Source organism: Nomascus leucogenys, chromosome X, assembly GCF_006542625.1.
Source record: "Nomascus leucogenys isolate Asia chromosome X, Asia_NLE_v1, whole genome shotgun sequence".
Taxonomy (NCBI): Eukaryota; Metazoa; Chordata; class Mammalia; order Primates; family Hylobatidae; genus Nomascus; species Nomascus leucogenys.
In genome coordinates, this window is record NC_044406.1 from 129,897,347 (window position 1) to 129,916,364 (window position 19,018).

The window sequence follows — 19,018 nt, forward strand, 5'->3', positions numbered from 1 at the left end:
GTTAACCTCTCTCTGTTTTTTCAGGATTGGTCCCTGGTGGGTTATTTAGTTTGTTTGGTGTGGTTATGTTTTCCTAGATTGTACTGATGCTACTAGAAGTTCTTCAGTGTCTGGGCATTGAAGAGTTAGGTATTTATTTCATTCTTCACTGTCTGGGCTTATTTGTATTGATCTTTCTTGGGACATTCTTCCAGTTACTTGAAAGGACTTGGGTGTTGTGATCTAAGCTGTTTCTACTTTAAGGGCACCTGAAACCCAGTAACGCTGTGGTTCTTGCAGACTCATAGAGGTACCACCTTGATGGTCTTGGACAAGATCCATGAGGACTCTCTGGATTACCAGACAGAGACTCTTGTTCTATTCCTTTACTTTCTGTCAAACATACAGAGTCTCTGTCTCTGTTCTGAGCCCCTAAAGGTGGGGGTGGAGTAATCCAAGCTTCCCTGTGGCTACCACCACTATGATTGTGCTGGCTCAGACCTTCAGCCAGCACAGCACTGGGTCTCACCAAAGGCCAGCTGTAACCACTCCCTGGAAACTTCCTATGTTTCCTCAAAGCCTTGGGGCTCTACAATCAGCAGGTGGAAAGGCCAGCCAGGCCTATGTCCTTCCTTATGGGTACTGATGTCTCCCAGGCCCCGGCGGGGGGTCCAAAAGTGGCATTAAGGAGTCAGATATTAGTGTCAAAAACCTTAGAAGTCTACCTCTTATTCTATTGTATTGTGGCTGAGCTGAACTCAAATCACAAGATGTAGTCCTTCCCAATATTCCCTGCCCTTTCCAAAGGCAGAGGAGCCTCAACCCTTAGCCACAACCACCTCTGGATATGAGGAATACTGCCGGACTACCACCAATGTTCCCTTAAGGTCCAAGGTCTCTTAAGTCAGCTTGTGATAAATGTTGCCTAGCCTGGAACTCACCCCTCAGGGCAACAGGCTCTCCTCTCACCCAGGGGAAGGTCCAGAGATGCCATCTAAGATTCAAGTCCTGGAATCAGGAATGCCCCAGTTTTAGTCAGGGTTCTGTAGAGGGACAGAACTAATAGGAGACATATATATACGTATATGTAAATGGGAGTTTATTTAGTATTAACTCACACAATCACAAGGTCCCACAATAGGCCATCTTCAAGCTGAGGAGCAAGGAGAGCTAGTCCGAGTCTCAAAACTGAAGAACTTGGAGTCCAATGTTCCAGGGCAGGAAGCATCCAGCACGAGAGAAAGATGTAAGCTGGGAGGCTAGGCCAGTCTAGTCTTTTCACGTTATTCTGCCTGCTTTATATTCTATCCACACTGGCAGCTGATTAGATTTTGCCCACCCAGATTAAGGGTGGTCTTCCTTTCACAGCCGACTGACTCAAATGTTAATCTCCTTTGGCAACACCCTCACAGACACACACCCAGGATCAACACTTTGCATCCTTCAATCCAATCAAGTTGACACTCAGTATTAACCATCACACCCCCCAAGTGCTTGCTTGGTGCTCTACATCCTCGTGGCAATGTTGGTCCTTAAGGCGCAAGACGAAGTCCCATTTATTTTTTTCCACTGCTTTTCTCAATCAGAAGGAGTTTTGTCCCATAGCCACCACAGCTGGTAATGTGCTGAGTCTCACCTAAAGCCAGCAAGTTTCAGAGGCTCACCAAGGCCCTTGTAGTACCTAAGTATCACTGCTGGTTATTCAGGGCTCAAGGGCTCTTTAGTTAGCTGGTAATGAATGATGGCAGGACTGGGTTATTTCTTTCAAGGCAGCCCATTTCCTTCCGGCCCGGGGTGTGTCTAGAAATGTCATCTGGGAGCTAGTGCCTGGAACTCAGTCCTCTCTTTCTGACGGGTCCCCTATTCTGCTGTGGCTGAGCTAGTACCCAAGAGTCAAATCAAAGTTCTCCCCACTCTTCCCTGTCCTCTCAAGTGTAAGGAAAGGGGTCTCTTGGAGCTATGAGCTCTGTCACCTGGGTTTAGGAAATGGGTTATGCCAGTACTCCCTTCTCTTCCCCAGCTGGAGTCTCAGTATGTTGCCTAGCCCCCCAGTCAACTGTCTCTGGGCCTGGTTCAGCCCTAGGACTAACAAACTTGTTGCAGCCCTTATGGCCTAGACCGCCTCTCAATTTATCTTAGATACCAAGAGCAATTTGGCTGTAAGTGGTGAGGTTTGCAGGTACTCGGTATGGACTGCTATAATCAGTGACACCCTTCTGGCTAAGGCAGTTTTAAATACTTCCCCTGTGGGCAGGTGTCAGCTGAGTTTTGTACTCAGTTCTTTCTACTCTAACAAGACAGCACTGAGTTCAATGCCTCACGATTGCTGTGTTCTTTCTCCCCCAGCACTCAGAGATGGTCTCCACACCATGCTGCTGCTGCCACATATAGGGGAGAGATGGCATAGGTGATTCCGGACTGTTTTTTCTATTCTTCAGTGCCTCTTTCAGTGATATGGAGTTAAACCCAGGTACTGTAAGTGTTCACCGAATTTTGGTTCGTAGGAAAGCATTTTTTTTTCTATGTAGATAGTTGTTAACATGGTGTCCTTGTGAGTGGGAAAATCACTGGAGCTTTCTATTCCACTATCTTGCTCCACCTCCTGGTAAAACATTCTTAAACACACACACAAAAGAAGACCCAAGTAAATGAAAGGGACATCATGTTCTCCATATAAGGAGACTCACCGTCAGAAAGATAGAACAATTACATATTTCCCTACCTTGATATTTAGATTAAATACAATACCAATCAAAATTTCTACAGGCATGTACAAGAACCTGGTAAGTCCATTCAAATTTTACATAGAAAATGGTGCTGAGAAAACTGTATAATCATATGCAGAAGAATGAAACTAAATATCTATCACCATGTACAAAAATTTTTTCAAACCGTATTGAATACTTAAATTTAAGACCTCAAACTATGAAACTACTACAAGAAAACTTGGGGGAAATGTTCTAGGACATTGGTCTAGGCAAAAGTTTCTTGAGTAATAACACACAGGCCGAGGCAGGCGGATCACTGGAGGTCAGGAGTTCGACACCAGCCTGACCAACATGGTGAAACTCCATCTCAACTAAAAATACAAAATTTAACCAGGCATGGTGGCACATGCCTGTAATCCCAGGTACCTGGGAGGCTGAGGCAGGAGAATCGCTTGAACCGGGGAGGTGGAGGTTGCAGTGAGCCAAGATTGCGCCATTGCACTCCAGCCTGGGCGACAAAAGCAAAAACTTTGTCTCGAAAAAATAAAAATAACACACGATCACAGGCAACCAAAGCACAAATGGACAAAACATACCACATCAAGTTAAAAAGCTTCTGAACAGCAAAGGAAACACTCAATAAACTGACAACACACAGAATGGAAGAAAATATTTGCAAACTACCTATCTGACAAGAAATTAATGACAGAATATTTTTTAAAACGCTCAAATATGTTTATAGGAAAAAAATCTCATAATCCAATCCAAAAAATGGGTAAAATATTTGAATACTTATTTTTCAAAAGAAGACATTCAAATGGCAGACATGTGAAAAGATGCTCAACATCATTAATCATCAGATAAATGTAAATAAAAACTACAATGTAATATCATCTTACCACAGTTAAAATGCCTTTTATCCAAAACACAGACAACAACAAAAGTTGGCAATGATGTGGAGAAAAGGGAACTATTGTATTGTTGGAAATGGAAATTAGTACAACCATTATGGGGAACAGTTTGGTGGTTCCTCAAGGAAACAAAAATTGAGCTAACATATAATCCAGAAATCCCACTGCTGGGTATATACCCACAAGAATTGAAATCAGTATAGCAAGGAGATGTTGACACTCTGTTGCAGCACTACTCACAACAGCCAAGATTCAGGAGCAACCTTGTGTCCATCAACAGATGTTTGAATAAAGAACATGTGGTACACAATGGAGTACTACGCAGCCTTAAAAAAGAATGAGATCCAGTCATTTGCAACAACATGAATGGAACTGGAGGTCATTATGTTAAGTGAAATAAGTCAGGCACAGAAAGACAATCTTCTCATGTCTTCACTTATTTGTTGGAGCTAAAAATTAAAACAGTTAAACCCATGGACATACAGAGTAGAATGATGGTTACCAGAGGGCAGGAAGCATAGTGGGAGCATGTGGGTGAAAACAGAAATTGTTAATAGGTATAAAGTAAAAACAGAATGGATGACTAAGATCTAGTGTTTGCTAGTAGAACAGAATGACTATAGTAAATAATAATTTAATTGTATATTTTACATTAACTAAAAAATATAACTGAATTGTTTGTAATACAAAGGATAAATGCTTGAGGAAATGAATACCCCATTTTATATGATGTGATGATGATGCATTGCATGCCTCTATCAGGGTGTCTCATGTACTCCATTAATATATATACCTACCTACTAGATACCCACAAAAATTAAAAATAAAGTACATAGAGACACATCACTGACCCAAAGATAGTAGAGTTGCCAAGATATTCCCTTAGAAGAAAAAGCTGGGTAGATCTAATATTCAAAATATCAAGAGTTCTCATAAAGCTTTAGTAATTAAAACTGTGTGGTATAATTGTTCTTGCTCCACTGTAACCTTTCTGACTTTTTCTCCCCTTTGCTCACTCCACTCCCACCTATTCTGGCCTCCTTGCATTGTCATCCCTAATGAACTTTCTTGCTTTACTGTTCCATCTGCCTGAAATGTTGTTTCTTCAGAAATCTGCATGGCTCACCCTCAAATCTCCTTCAGGTCTACACTAAGATAAGTATTTCCTTTTCAATCTTATTTAAATAGCAACCCTGAATCAACCTCGAACTCCCTATCCTCCTTCTCTGCTTAATGTTTTTCATAGCACTTGTCACTATTTGATATTTTACATATTTAAATTATAGATGGCCCCTGACTTATGATGGTTTCACTTAGGATTTTTTGTCTTTACAATGGTGCAAAATTGTCAAGCATTCAGTAGGAACTATACTTCAAATACCCATACAACTACTTTCTTTTCAATTTTAGTACAGTATTCAATAAATTACATGAAATATTCAACATTCTATTACAAAATAGGCTGTGTGTTGAACGATTTTTCCCAAGTATAGGCTAATGTAAGGGTTCTGAACAGGATGAAGGCAGGTCAGGCTAAACTATACATTTTGTACGTTATGTGTATTAAATGCATGTTCACTTACAATATTTTCAATTAATGATGTGTTTGTAAAGATGCCATCTCACTGTGAGTTGAGGAATATCTGTATAACTTTACTGATGCTTTTCCTCACTAGATTATAAACTACAGAAGGTCAGGTATTTTTGTCTCTTTTGTTCATTGGTGGATTCTAATCATCTAAAAAGTGTCTGGCACATAGGGGTTACTGAGTATTTGTTGAAGGAGTGAGTGAGTGACTGGACAATATTGGAGCAGCAATTAAGTGAAACAGAAATGACAAAATCCAGACACAAACTCCAAAATATATAAAATTTTGATAGATGACAAAGGTGACACTGAAGATCATTAGGGAAAAAAACAAAATTAAATATAATAAATTTCACTACAACTGTTTATCCATATGAAATAAATGTAAATGGCTCCAAACCACACAGAAAAATCCACTTCAGATATAGGAAATACCTACATACAAAATGCAAAACTTAAATATCACTGAATAAAATACAAAATTCTTTTTATAACTTGGGTAGAAAAATTGTTCTAAAGCCAGACCAATAAAAAGAAACAGTATTTTTAAAGGAAAAGTTCACTATGTTAAATTACATTAAAATTAAGAATTGATATTGACTCAAAAAAGAACTATGAGAAAATTAAAAAATCTAATCACAAATTGAAGTAATATATTTGTCACAAAATCAAGTTAGTTTCAATAATATATTTAAATAACCTGAAAACTAATTTAAAAACATAACCCAGTTGAAAATAAATGAAAATATGATAACTATTTATGCTTAACATAATTAGAAATTATGGACATGCAAATCTAAAACCATAGCAAGACACCATTTTACATTCTCTAAACTGACAAAAGCTAAGAAGCCTGACAGTTCTGAGTCCTGGTGAAGACTGGTAATCACTTCTCATACACTGCTGGTGCAAGAAGAAATTGCTATAATCACGTTGAAAGGCAACCTGGTCTTATTTTTTAAATTAAATAGGCTCATACTCAACTATCTGGTAATTCTACTAGCAAGATATATTGTACAGAAAGCGTTACACCTATGAAATAAGATATGTATTCATAAAAACATTGTACATTATATCCTATTCCCCCAACGACAATAACAAAAAGTAAACATTAAAAGCTACACAAATATCCACTGCCAGAATAAACAAATAGTAGCACCTTTTTGGAATGAAATAATATAGAACAGTGAAAATGAATGAACTGCAGATGTGATCACACATCAACAGGGATGAATGACATTGAATAAAAAAACAACGTTATAAGAGTACACACAGATTGATAACACTTGATTTAAAACTTAAAAAAAAGGAAACTTAGCACTATATTATTTACAGATTCATATAAAACATCATTAGTATTGAACTATTCAAAGGAATAAAAAATTTTCCGAACAGCAGTTGCCTCTGGTAGGGCATTACTGTGGGGCAGAACTGTATCAGAGACAGATACATTAAACACTATTGGTAATTTCTTATTCTGAGGTTGAGTAGAGAATTAATGGGTGTTAGTTTTATCATCATGTTTCATAATTTAAGCATAACAAATTCTTTTGTGTGTTTTGAATATTTTGAAGTGATACCCTTGTTTGATAAAAATGTCTCAAAAACAAGGATTTCTGTTCAGCAAAATATATACACAAAGTGATCATATATTGACAGATTGGGAGACAGTATCTTCAATGCCAAACTCTTATAAGGGACTCAAATATAGACTACACAAGATACTCCTCAAGTTAACAGTAAAAACAAAAAGAGAAAAACTAATACAAAAATAGGGAAAATACAAATAATGAAGTAACAGAAATGAAAAACTAAATACATTATACGAGTAATTAAAGAAAAGCAAATGGAAATGAGCTAACACTTCAGTACTATTGTCAAAATTTTAAAATCTGATAATACCGAATATTGGTGGGTGCCATATACCCATATGTACATGGAAGTACAGCAATTTGGAGAGCAGTCTGGGAGTACTTCACTAAGTATACACATACTTTATGACCTGGTAATTTCCACTCCTGGAATACCACTTCAAAGAAACTCAGAAGCAGAACCATAGGAGGATATGTATAAGGTTATTCATCACAGAGTTGTTTGTGGTACTGGAATTTGGAGGAAACCAAAATGTTCATTATCTAGGAAGCAGATAAACAAAATATGGATACGTACTATGGAATTTTCTGCAGCAGTAGAATCAATGAAATAGATGTCCTCTAGCCACTTGGGTAGATCTTTGAAACATTACACTGAGTGAAAACCATGGTATCTGTAGCAAAATATCATTTATATAAATTTTTAAAGTACAAAAATCATGTATTCTTGTGAAAGACACAAAATTCAACAACCCTTCATGCTAAAAACTCTCAATAACTTAGGTATTGATGGAACGTACCTCAAAATAATAAGAGCTATCTATGACAAACCCACAGCCAATATCATACTGAATGGGCAAAAACTGGAAGCATTCCCTTTGAAAACTGGCACAAGACAGGGATGCCCTCTCTCACCACTCCTATTCAACATAGTGTTGGAAGTTCTGGCCAGGGCAGTCAGGCAGGAGAAGGAAATAAAGGGTATTCAATTAGGAAAACAGGAAGTCAAACTGTCCCTGTTTGCAGATGACATGATTGTATATCTAGAAAACCCCACTGTCTCAGCCCAAAATCTCCTCAAGCTGATAAGCAACTTGAGCAAAGTCTCAGGATACAAAATCAATGTACAAAAATCACAAGCATTCTTGTACACCAATCACAGACAAACAGAGAGCCAAATCACGAGTGAACTCCCATTCACAATTGCTTCAAAGAGAATAAAATACCTAGGAATCCAACTTACAAGGGACATGAAGGACCTCTTCAAGGAGAACTACAAACCACTGCTCAATGAAATAAAAGAGGATACAAACAAATGGAAGAACATTCCATGCTCATGGGTTGGAAGAATCAATATCGTGAAAATGGCCATACTGCCCAAGGTAATTTATAGATTCAATGCCATCCCCATCAAGCTACCAATGACTTTCTTCACAGAATTGGAAAAAACTACTTTCAAGTTCATATGGAACCAAAAAAGAGCCCGCATGGCCAAGTCAATCCTAAGCCAAAAGAACAAAGCTGGAGGCATCATGCTACCTGACTTCAAACTATACTACAAGGCTGCAGTAACCAAAACAGCATGGTACTGGTATCAAAACAGAGACATAGATCAATGGAACAGAACAGAGCCCTCAGAAATAATGCCACATATCTACAACAATATCTATGTGATCTTTGACAAACCTGACAAAAACAAGCAATGGGGAAAGGATTCCCTATTTAATAAATGGTGCTGGGAAAACTGGCTAGCCATATGTAGAAAGCTGAAACTGGATCCTTTCCTTACACCTTATACAAAAATTCATTCAAGATGGATTAAAGACTTACATGTTAGACCTAAAACCATAAAAACCCTAGAAGAAAACCTAGGCAATACCATTCAGGACATAGGCGTGGGCAAGGACTTCATGTCTAAAACACCAAAAGCAATGGCAACAAAAGCCAAAATTGACAAATGGGATCTAATTAAACTAAAGAGCTTCTGCACAGCAAAAGAAACTACCATCAGAGTGAACAGGCAACCTACAAAATGGGAGAAAATTTTCACAACCTGCTCATCTGACAAAGGGCTGATATCCAGAATCTACAATGAACTCAAACAAATTTACAAGAAAAAAACAAACAACCCCATCAACAAGTGGGCGAAGGACATGAACAGACACTTCTCAAAAGAAGACATTTATGCAGCCAAAAAACACATGCAAAAATGCTCATCATCACTGGCCATCAGAGAAATGCAAATCAAAACCACAATGAGATACCATCTCACACCAGTTAGAATGGCCATCATTAAAAAGTCAGGAAACAACAGGTGCTGGAGAGGATGTGGAGAAATAGGAACACTTTTACACTGTTGGTGGGACTGTCAACTAGTTCAACCATTGTGGAAGTCAGTGTGGCGATTCCTCAGGGATCTAGAACTAGAAATACCATTTGACCCAGCCATCCCATTACTGGGTATATACCCAAAGGACTGTAAATCATGCTGCTATAAAGACACATGCACACGTATGTTTATTGCGGCACTATTCACAATAGCAAAGACTGGGAACCAACCCAAATGTTCAACAACGATAGACTGGATTAAGAAAATGTGGCACATATACACCATGGAATACTATGCAGCCATAAAAAATGATGAGTTCATGTCCTTTGTAGGGACGTGGATGAAACTGGAAACCATCATTCTCAGTAAACTATCGCAAGGACAAAAAACCAAACACCACATGTTCTCACTCATAGGTGGGAATTGAACAATGAGAACACATGGACATAGGAAGGGGAACATCACACTCTGGGGACTGTTGTGGGGTGGGGGGAGGGGGGAGGGACAGCATTAGGAGATATACCTAATGCTAAATGACGAGTTAATGGGTGCAGCACACCAACATGGCACATGGATACATATGTAACAAACCTGCACATTGTGCACATGTACCCTAAAACCTAAAGTATAGTAATAATAATAATAAAAACATATTATCTTAAAAAAAAACACAATGAATTATCTCATGTTCCTTCTCTTTCTCAATAATTCTGATTCTTGTGAGTTTTGATTTCAGGAAAAAATTGCTTGCTTTAAATCAAATGATAACTTACCTATGAAATCCACCTCTTCACAAGAAACGGACTGGTCAATAACATTCTCTGTATTATTAAAGGATGGTGTATAAGCTTCTCTACAGCTGGTACGTGGTGTAGGAACAAGGGAGAAAAAACAGGTTGATGCAGGTTTACATTAGAGATCACTGTCCTCAGAAGAGTAAAAGAACAGACTGACTTAGTTAAAACAAAACGACATGAAGAATCTTCTTGGAAGTTTCAGAGAAACAGTTCATAAAACTTATGATGAAGCAGGTCAATGCAAATTATGCATTGTGTTTTACACAATGTATTTTCATGTGAAACCCTCCCAATGAATTCTATGAGACAGCAAAGGCAGGAGTGTACACCTGTGTGGCTCTTTTTGGATTTAGTAAGGCTTAAATCATCAGATGCTCGCCATGTAAGTGATTTGTTAACTTCACTAGTTGACCAATATATTAATAATAATTGTATTGTAAAGTAAAAGCTACAATGCACCTTATCTAACAGTTTTGCAAATTACTTTCACCTGTATTAATTATGAAATCTTTAAAAAAACACACGCACACAAACTTCTAGGTTAGGGAGCTATTATCAGCCCCAGTTTATAGAATTAAAAACTGTATCCCAGAAAAGTTCGCATTTATCTAGTAAATTACAAAAACATCAATTTTCTGACTGGACAGGGAGAAATCTTGGAAGTACTCATTCCAACAGCAGGTATTTGTTCAGTTGTACAAGTATTTTTAAGCAAAAGGAAGTAGCCAAAATTGAATACATATGGAAAACTGAGCAAAGCATCCCCCAAATGCTCAATTCTAACTTTACTACAACATATTAGAGAATTTGGTAGACTGTGTTGAGTACCTAGAAACTCAGTGAAGTTACCAACTAGTAAAGATAATTGGTAATACATCATCTCCTGTTTTAATATTACCATCACATATCCCGAGTAGGTTCTAAAATATTAAATTAAGAATGATGCTACTCTTCAAGAAGATATGCAAAAACGAAAAAAAATGTTCTCTTTTGTGTGTAAAATTTCCACTTGGTTCATGTTTTATTAATTAAAATTAGCTAACTATGGCACTCATATATTTCTAAAAATATAATTCTAGAAAGCCCTGACAAAGAAATGCTGCCCATACTCAGTAAGTGACTATTTATCATAGATGAAGAGATAGTGCTTATATTTTCTTTAGTAATTCTAGTATAATTAGCTACTCAAAGGGGTTATATGTTTTTCAGAACCATTCCAATGTGTAATTCAAATGTCCTTGTTTTAAAGTTTTTTCCTCACAAATATTTTGAAATATGTATTTAATGGTCTAAAGTTATAAATAAATTAACAATTTTTTTTCAAGTTTGGTGACACACAAGTCTAAGTAGATACACGCTTTCTTAGAGGATGCCGCAACAAAAGATGTTTCTTTTAACTGGAACACATTTCTATGCTGTGTTATAATTGATACATAAATTGAATAACTCCAAAAACATTGTGCAACAAATGTCTATTTTTATTTTTTTTTATTTTTACTTAGCAAAAAGTAGCCTTTCTTTTGATGTCACAGTATTGCTATGATAGTCAGTGAGAAGATCTATTTCTGTTCCACTACATGTAGGTTGTTTAACTTCTGAGTAAGAGTGACTTGATTCTTGAAATGTATTCTAGATTCATTTGAATTTCATTAATTCACAATTCCAAGGGTGTTGTCATTTTAATTATTTGGTTATAGTATAAATTAGAAGGAAGACTACACAGTGCTCATAGCTAGGGAATTGCATTCAGTGATATTTTCCAATGCCAGTTGATGGTGTCTTTAATATGAAGGAATCAAGATAGTTAAAAAGAAGTATTCACTTGGCTGGGCGTAGTGGCTCATGCCTGTAATCCCAGCACTTTGGGAGGCCAAGGCAGGCGGATCACCTGAGGTCAGGAGTTCGAGACCAGCCTGGCCAAATGGAGAAACCCCGTCTCTTCTAAAAATACCAAAATTAGCCGAGCGTGGTGGCATGTGCCTGTAATCCCAGCTACTCGGGAGGCTGAGACAGGAGAATCGCTTGAACCCGGGAGGCGGAGGTTGCAGTGAGCTGAGATCGCGCCATTGCACTCCAGCCTGGGCAACAAGAGCAAAACTCCATCTCAGAGGAAAAAAAAAAAAAAAAAGTGTTCACTTGATTTACTTGGGTGGAGGGGGAGGACAACACATAGCCTCTAAATTCACCATAAATTGTTTTCTCTATTTGTCCTCATGATAAAGCCCTGAAGAATAAAGGACCATGTAGCCTAATTGTCATTTATTGACATATTAAAACTTGGCAAGTTTGGATTTCATTCAAGCTATAACTTTCACCGTGTCAGTCCGAATGTTTATTGCATAATTTTAAATATGCTTTGTCTAAGATATTCCTCTCTGGAGGAGATGCCTAGATTCTACATAAAATATTCATGATTATAGTGCATGTCAAAAAGAAAGCAGGGTCCAAGTAGCAACAAAGGAGGCGAAAAAAATTCAAATTATCGAATAAGAATGGGCTACCTCTGGGGCTGCATGAGTCGAAGGGATGTCATTCACACAGATTATCATGTCTCAACAGATTGTTGGGACCAGCTGAATTGCATTCACAAAACCAGCCCAAATTTCTTATCTTCTCATCCCTACCCACTTGCTCCAGAAGAACCTCAGGCTCTGGTTCAAAGTCAAGCATTTCTGGGAATTCCCAGAGAATGTCTCACATTTTCTCATGAACAAGACCGGGCAGCTACACACAGCACCATCACTTGCTCTTACTATTGCCATGCTCACTGAGCATTGCTGCCACTGACAGTCCTTACACTTTTTTTTTTTTTTTTTTTTTTAACCAGGGCTCTCAGTCTTGTGGCAGGCACTAGACTCCCAAAAATGGTCCCACCATCTCCTGCTGGTCTCTCCCACTGGTGACCTGGAGCCCTTAAATGATCAAAATTGTCTGGAGAAAATGGAAGAGAATATTCAACTTCCCTTTTTATTACATTGTGTTACAGAGGACACAAATCTGATTATTGGAACCAACTTTTGCATTTATATCTATAGGCCTCTTTATTTAGGACTCTGACAGTTGGACCCCAAAAAATACTAACAGCTACCAAATTCTCCTTAAAACTATCCCTCCCTTGCAACAACTAAGGCTAAGTCCATCAAGCTTGTTACAACTGTTTCCTCTTCTACTGCCATGTGTTCTCACTCAGAAGATCCCTCAGCTACCCATGAAAACAGTCTGCTACTACGCCATTGTACGGTATTTCATACATGTTTAGATAATTAATTCAATTATGGACAATGCTTTATTTAGTCTACACAGGCCAGGAGTCCAATAACAAGTTTATATCCTAGTTTAGAGGTTGCAAAATGTTTTCACACATTCTATCATTTAATCCTCACAACAACCTGTGAAGTAGACCGGGTTTTGCTATGAAGGAAATCAAAATTCAGAATGAAAAAACTACTTGTTCAAAGTCATGTGTACAGCTTGACAACATTAGGTAACAATAATCATTCCTCTACAAGACTCAGTCTTCTGTTGATTCTGTCTTGTTAGGCGGGCTTATTTCATTTCATTTGAGAAACTGTCTGCTAAGGCACCAAAGAGGCACTCGAATAATGTGCTCTTTAGATTATATCTACATACTTGTTAATTATTATTTACATGGAAAAGTAATAGGAGCAGTAATGATCATATCACCTGATGAGACAGATTATGCTTAAGGCAGCTAACCACTCAGGTTTAGCAGGTCAACCTCACAGATGGGAATTTTAGTAGACAGTTGGGGAGGAAAATCATTTTTACAAATATTTGAATAGAAAAAAAGGGGGGAAGCAGACAAAAAAGGACTAGATTATTCTGAGAAGCTTGAGCTATTTATTTCAAGAAGCTTAGACTATTTGAAGAAAGGACATAGATGAATGTGCAGAGAGGGCAAGAAGTCTTTCCTGCTTAGAAGAGGAAATATTTGACCATGTTTGTTGACACAAGCAGCAGCTAGTGGAAAGAAACTGAAGATCCAAAAGATAAAAAAGCATACAGTACTTAATGGAGCAAAGTCCCAAACAAGGCAGAAGAGAATGGATCAAATGCACATTGTCATGGGGTCAGCCTGGGAGTAAAGGTATCACAGAAGAGAAAGAAAAAAAATGTAAAAAAAATCAATCTAATAGTTGATAGATTATCAATGGTCTACTAAACCTCAGTTTTTACTTTAATAATTCAATGAATATTTATAAATAAAATGTATTTTTTACATTTTCTTGAGCATCATTATGGAAATATGCCAATAGCTGCAAGTGTGGATTTGGAGTCCAAAGTCCAAATATTTTCATCTTTAAAGTTTTTTATTGTAAAATATACACAAATAGAAAAGTGGGTAAAACATAAATGTATAGCTCAATGAATCATCACAACTTGACTCCCTGAAAAATAAATATTTAGGTTAAAAAGATATATTATTGCCAACTAGCACCTCAGAAATCCCTTTATACCCCTTCTCAGTCACCTATTCTTTAATACATCTTTTTTAATGAATTACTCTTGCCCAACTAAATTTTTGTGTCCTTTCCCCAACATCTCCCCAAACCTCCCCTAACCCCCAGTCTCTCTGGTAACCACCATTATACTCTGTTTTATACTTTCATTTTTTTTTTTTTTTAGATTTCACATATATTAGTGAGGTCATGTGGCATTTGTTTTTCTCTTATTTATTTCACTTAGCATAATATCCTCCAAGTTCACCTATGTTGTAACAAACAGAAGGATTTTTTAAGACTGAATACTCTCTCTCTCTCTCTCTCTGTGCACACGCACGCACGCGCGTGTGTGTGCGTGTGTGTTTCATAATATCTCCATCCATTCATCCACTGATGGGCACTTTTGTTGTTTTCATATTTTGGCTACTGTGAATAATGCTGCAGGGAAGATCTGAGGCTAGATATCTCTATGAAGTGCTGATTTCATTTTTGGGGGTATGTACACAGCAAAGGATCATATGAAAATTATATTTCTATTTTTTGAGGAATCTCTATACTCTCCTATAATGGCTACACCAAACTATATTCCCACCAACAATGTACAAAGTACTATTTTCTCTACACCCTTGCCAATATTTATCTCTTGTCTTTTTGATAATAGCGACCCTAAACATGTGTGAGGTGATCTCACAGTGGTTCTGAATTTCATTTCCCCAATAATTACTGATATTGAGCACATTTTCATATACCTGTCAGTCATTTTTCTGTTTTCTTTGGAAAAGTGTTGATTCATGACCTTTGCTCATTTTTTAAATTTCTCTCTTTTATCCCCAATTTGCACTCCTATTTTTCTCTCACCAAAAGTAATCATCATAATGAGCTTAACATGTGATATGGTTTGGCTGTGTCTCCACCCAAATCTCCATCTTAAATTATAGCTCCCATAATTCCCACGTGTTGTGTGAGGGACCTGGTGGGAGATAAATGAATCATGGGGGCAGTTTCCATACTGTTCTTGTGGTAGTAAATAAGTCTCATAAGATCTGATGGTTTTATAAAGGGTTCCCTCTTTCACCTGGCTCTCATTCTCTTACCTGCCACCATGTAGGACATACCTTTCACCTTCTACCATGATTGTGAGGACTCCCCAAGCCACGTGGAACTATGAATCCATTAAACCTCTTTTTCTCGATAAATTACCCAGTCTTGGGTATGTCCTTATCAGTAGCATGAAAACGGACTAATACAACATGCATCTAATTTTTCATATGTGTTCTTATACACTGTTTATTTTTTGTATATACATATTTTTAATTCATGTTAATGATGTTGGGTTAGAAAGCTCATTCTGTTTTTCACTTTTCTTATTCAATATTTTCCTATATGTGAAATTAGTTCATTATATATAACTGCCACACTCACTATATTTTACCTAATCTCTCTTAGTAACGGACAATGGGATTGCATCCAATTCTTTCCTACAGCAAATAATAAAATAAAACAGCAATAAAAATGTTTGTATATGTCCCTGTATGGATCTTTGTGTAATTCTTCTTGGGATATTCAGCTAAACTACCATCCAAGGATAAGAATATCTCTATTGTACTTTGATTAATTGCTACCCATTTGCTTTCTCAGAAAGTCTATACCTGCCTACATACTCATCAGCAGAGCACTGAGGGTTCCCTTTTCCCCACAACCTCACAGATACTTGACAAAATCAAGCTCTAGAAATTTTGTTAGTCTATCAGATAAAACATATCTCATTTTTTAAATCTGTATTTCTTCGATTACCGATTAATTAGATTATATGTTCACCAACTCTTTAGCCTTTTGGGTTTCCACTTCAAAATGGCATTTTGTATTATTTGCAAATTTCTCAGTCGAGGTTATTGGCTTTTGTCTTGTTGACTTGAAAGAGTTCCTTGAATAATCTATATATTGATCTTTGTTTTAGACACTGCAAGTATCCTCTCTCATTCTGTCACTCTTCTATTAATATTGACCATGGTATATTAAGGGGAAATCTTAATTTTTGTACAAATAAATTCATCATGTAAGTTTTACTTGCATTTGGTGCTTTTGGAGTTTTGTTTAGAAACTCGTTCTCCAAACCTAGATCATAAAAATAATTTTCCATATATTCTTCTACTCACTTTACAGTGTTACATTCATTTCATATTCAGGTAATAAATTCATGTGGAATTCCAGTTTATATATGGTGATGAATAGGAAATCAGCTTATTCTTCATATAAGGAGCTAATTTTCCTACTGTAGTTTTCTAAACAATCCTCCTTTACCCATGATTCATGATTCTCACTTCATTATATATTGAGCTCCTGTACAAATGGTATTTATATTGCATCAGATTCACTTTGAAAGCATAACAGTTTTATTGTTAACATTGAGAATATACTATGAATTACAATTCGCCAATGTGTAAACTCATAATGATAAATTTAAACTATCAAAACACATAAGAGGATATATCATATTTCAAAATTTTGTAGTGGATATGAGAGGAAAAGAAATAGTTTGTCATCCATGGTTCAAATACATGCTTCTCTTCCCTTCCATGGTTTCACCAAAGTGCATTTTGTAGGAGTGAGCCAATAGCCTTTGCTAGTGCCTCATCTTTTAAGGTTTCCTATATTTTATAAGTGCATTTTCACTCTCCTGGTAGCTAATTCCCGAGCAAACTAAGTGGAAAGTTATTAGTAGCATGCTTCAGTAGGCCTCACTAACAAACTAACACATGAAAGGATGTTAGAAAGAAAAAAAAAATAGAAAGAGAGTCACATGCTTCTACATATTCAGTGCCTGGAAGAGAAAGATTGCTGCATGGATCTTTTGTGCCCTAATCCACATTTTAAGAATCTTCACAAGGGGAACTATACAAAAGCATTTTACTGCCATTGTTTACATCTTTCTATCATGGTTGCTATGAAGGAGAATATTTTAAAGTGTGCATGAAGAATAATTTTATGTGATAATATCAGTGATTTTTTTATAACTTTAGGCTACACTTACACAAGTCACTAATAATTACTTCCCTCATTTACTATGGTTTCAATTGAAAATATAATAGATGTTTGAAGAATATGCCCTGAGTAAAAATCAAGTTTCGAATAAAAGATATTTTCTCATTAGCCTGGAGGAGGCATGATCAAGTTTTCATTTCTTATACTAAGTCAAAGCCAGCGGGAACAGTTCCCCAGATTATGATGTTGAGAAATATTCTGAGTTGGCAGGTAGGTTCAGCAAGAAATAATATAATTTGTAATTAATAATAACTGTAATAGGCAAAAGAGAGAAAGATGGCAAGAAAATGCCACACACAAAGCTAAATGCTAGAAACCCAGTAGCCTCATATACCTTCATTTTTCCCCATGACTCAAGTCCTTCTTTCCTATAGAATTCTTCATTCCTTAATTTTTTTCCTATAGAATTAAAGAGATTATCTTAAATATCTCTGTACATCTAATCTCTACTGCACAACTTCTTTTTTTTAACTTGTATTTTAAGTTCCAGGTTACATGTACAGGTTTGTTATATAGGTAAACTCATGTCATGGGGCTTTGTTGTGCAGATTATTTTGTCACCCAGGTATTAAGCCTAGTACCCATTAGTTACTTTTTCTGATCCTCTCCCTCCTTACACCCTTCACAGGCAAGTAGGCCCCAGTTGCTTTTCTCTTTGTGTTCATGTGTTCTCATGACTTAGCTCCCACTTATAAGTAAGAAGATGCGGTATTTAGTTTTCTGTTCCTGTGTAACGTGTGCTAAGGATAATGGCCTCCAGCTCCATTTATGTTCCTGCAAAAAAACCCACATGATTTTGTTCTTTTTTATGGCTGCATAGCATTCCATGGTATATGTGCCACATTTTTGTTACTCAGTCTACCACTGATGACCATTTAGGTTGATTCCATGTCTCTTCTATTGTGGAGAGTGCTGCAATGAACATTCACATGCATATGTCTTTATGATAAAGTGCTTTCATATTCCTCTAGATATAAAATCAGTAATGAGATGGCTGGGTTGAATGGTAGTTCCGTTTTTATGTCTTTGCAGAATCACCACACTGATTTCCACAATGGTTGAACTAATTTTCACTTCCACCAACAGTGTATAAGGATTGTTTTTCACCACAACCTCTCCAGCACCTATTTTTTGACTGTTACTCTGACTGGTGTGAGATGGTATCTCATTGTGATTTTGATATACATCTCTCTAATGATCAGTGCTATTGAGCTATCTTTTTATGCTGGTTGGTTGCTTGTATGTTTTCTTTTGAAAAGTGTTCATGTCCTTTGCTCACTTTTTAATGGTATTGTTTTTGTTCTCATATATTTAAGTTCCTTATAGATCCTGGATATTCGATCTTTGCCAGATGTATAGTTGTGAAAACTTTCTCCCATTCTGTAGGTTGCCTGTTCATTCTGTGGATACTTTGTTTTGCTACGCAGAAGCTCTTTAGTTTAATTAGATATAATTTGTCAATTTTTGCTTTTGTTGAAATTGCTTTTAGCATCTTTGTCATGAAGCCTTTGACTGTTCCTATGTCTAGGATTGTATTTCCTAGGTTGTCTTCCAGGGTTTCTATAGTTTTGGGTTTTACATTTAAGTCTTTGATCCATCTTGAGTTGAT

At 36.8% G+C, this 19,018-nt stretch overlaps 1 long non-coding RNA gene across 1 annotated transcript; it reads right to left on the reverse strand.

The window, feature by feature from the left end:
- Positions 1-4,589: 4,589 nt before the first annotated feature.
- Positions 4,590-18,687, reverse strand: LOC115833327. Its single transcript, XR_004028775.1, has 3 exons — positions 18,552-18,687; positions 9,033-9,045; positions 4,590-4,599 (listed from the first exon to the last, which is right to left on the reverse strand). It is a non-coding gene; the product is annotated as an uncharacterized LOC115833327 (long non-coding RNA).
- Positions 18,688-19,018: the final 331 nt, after the last annotated feature.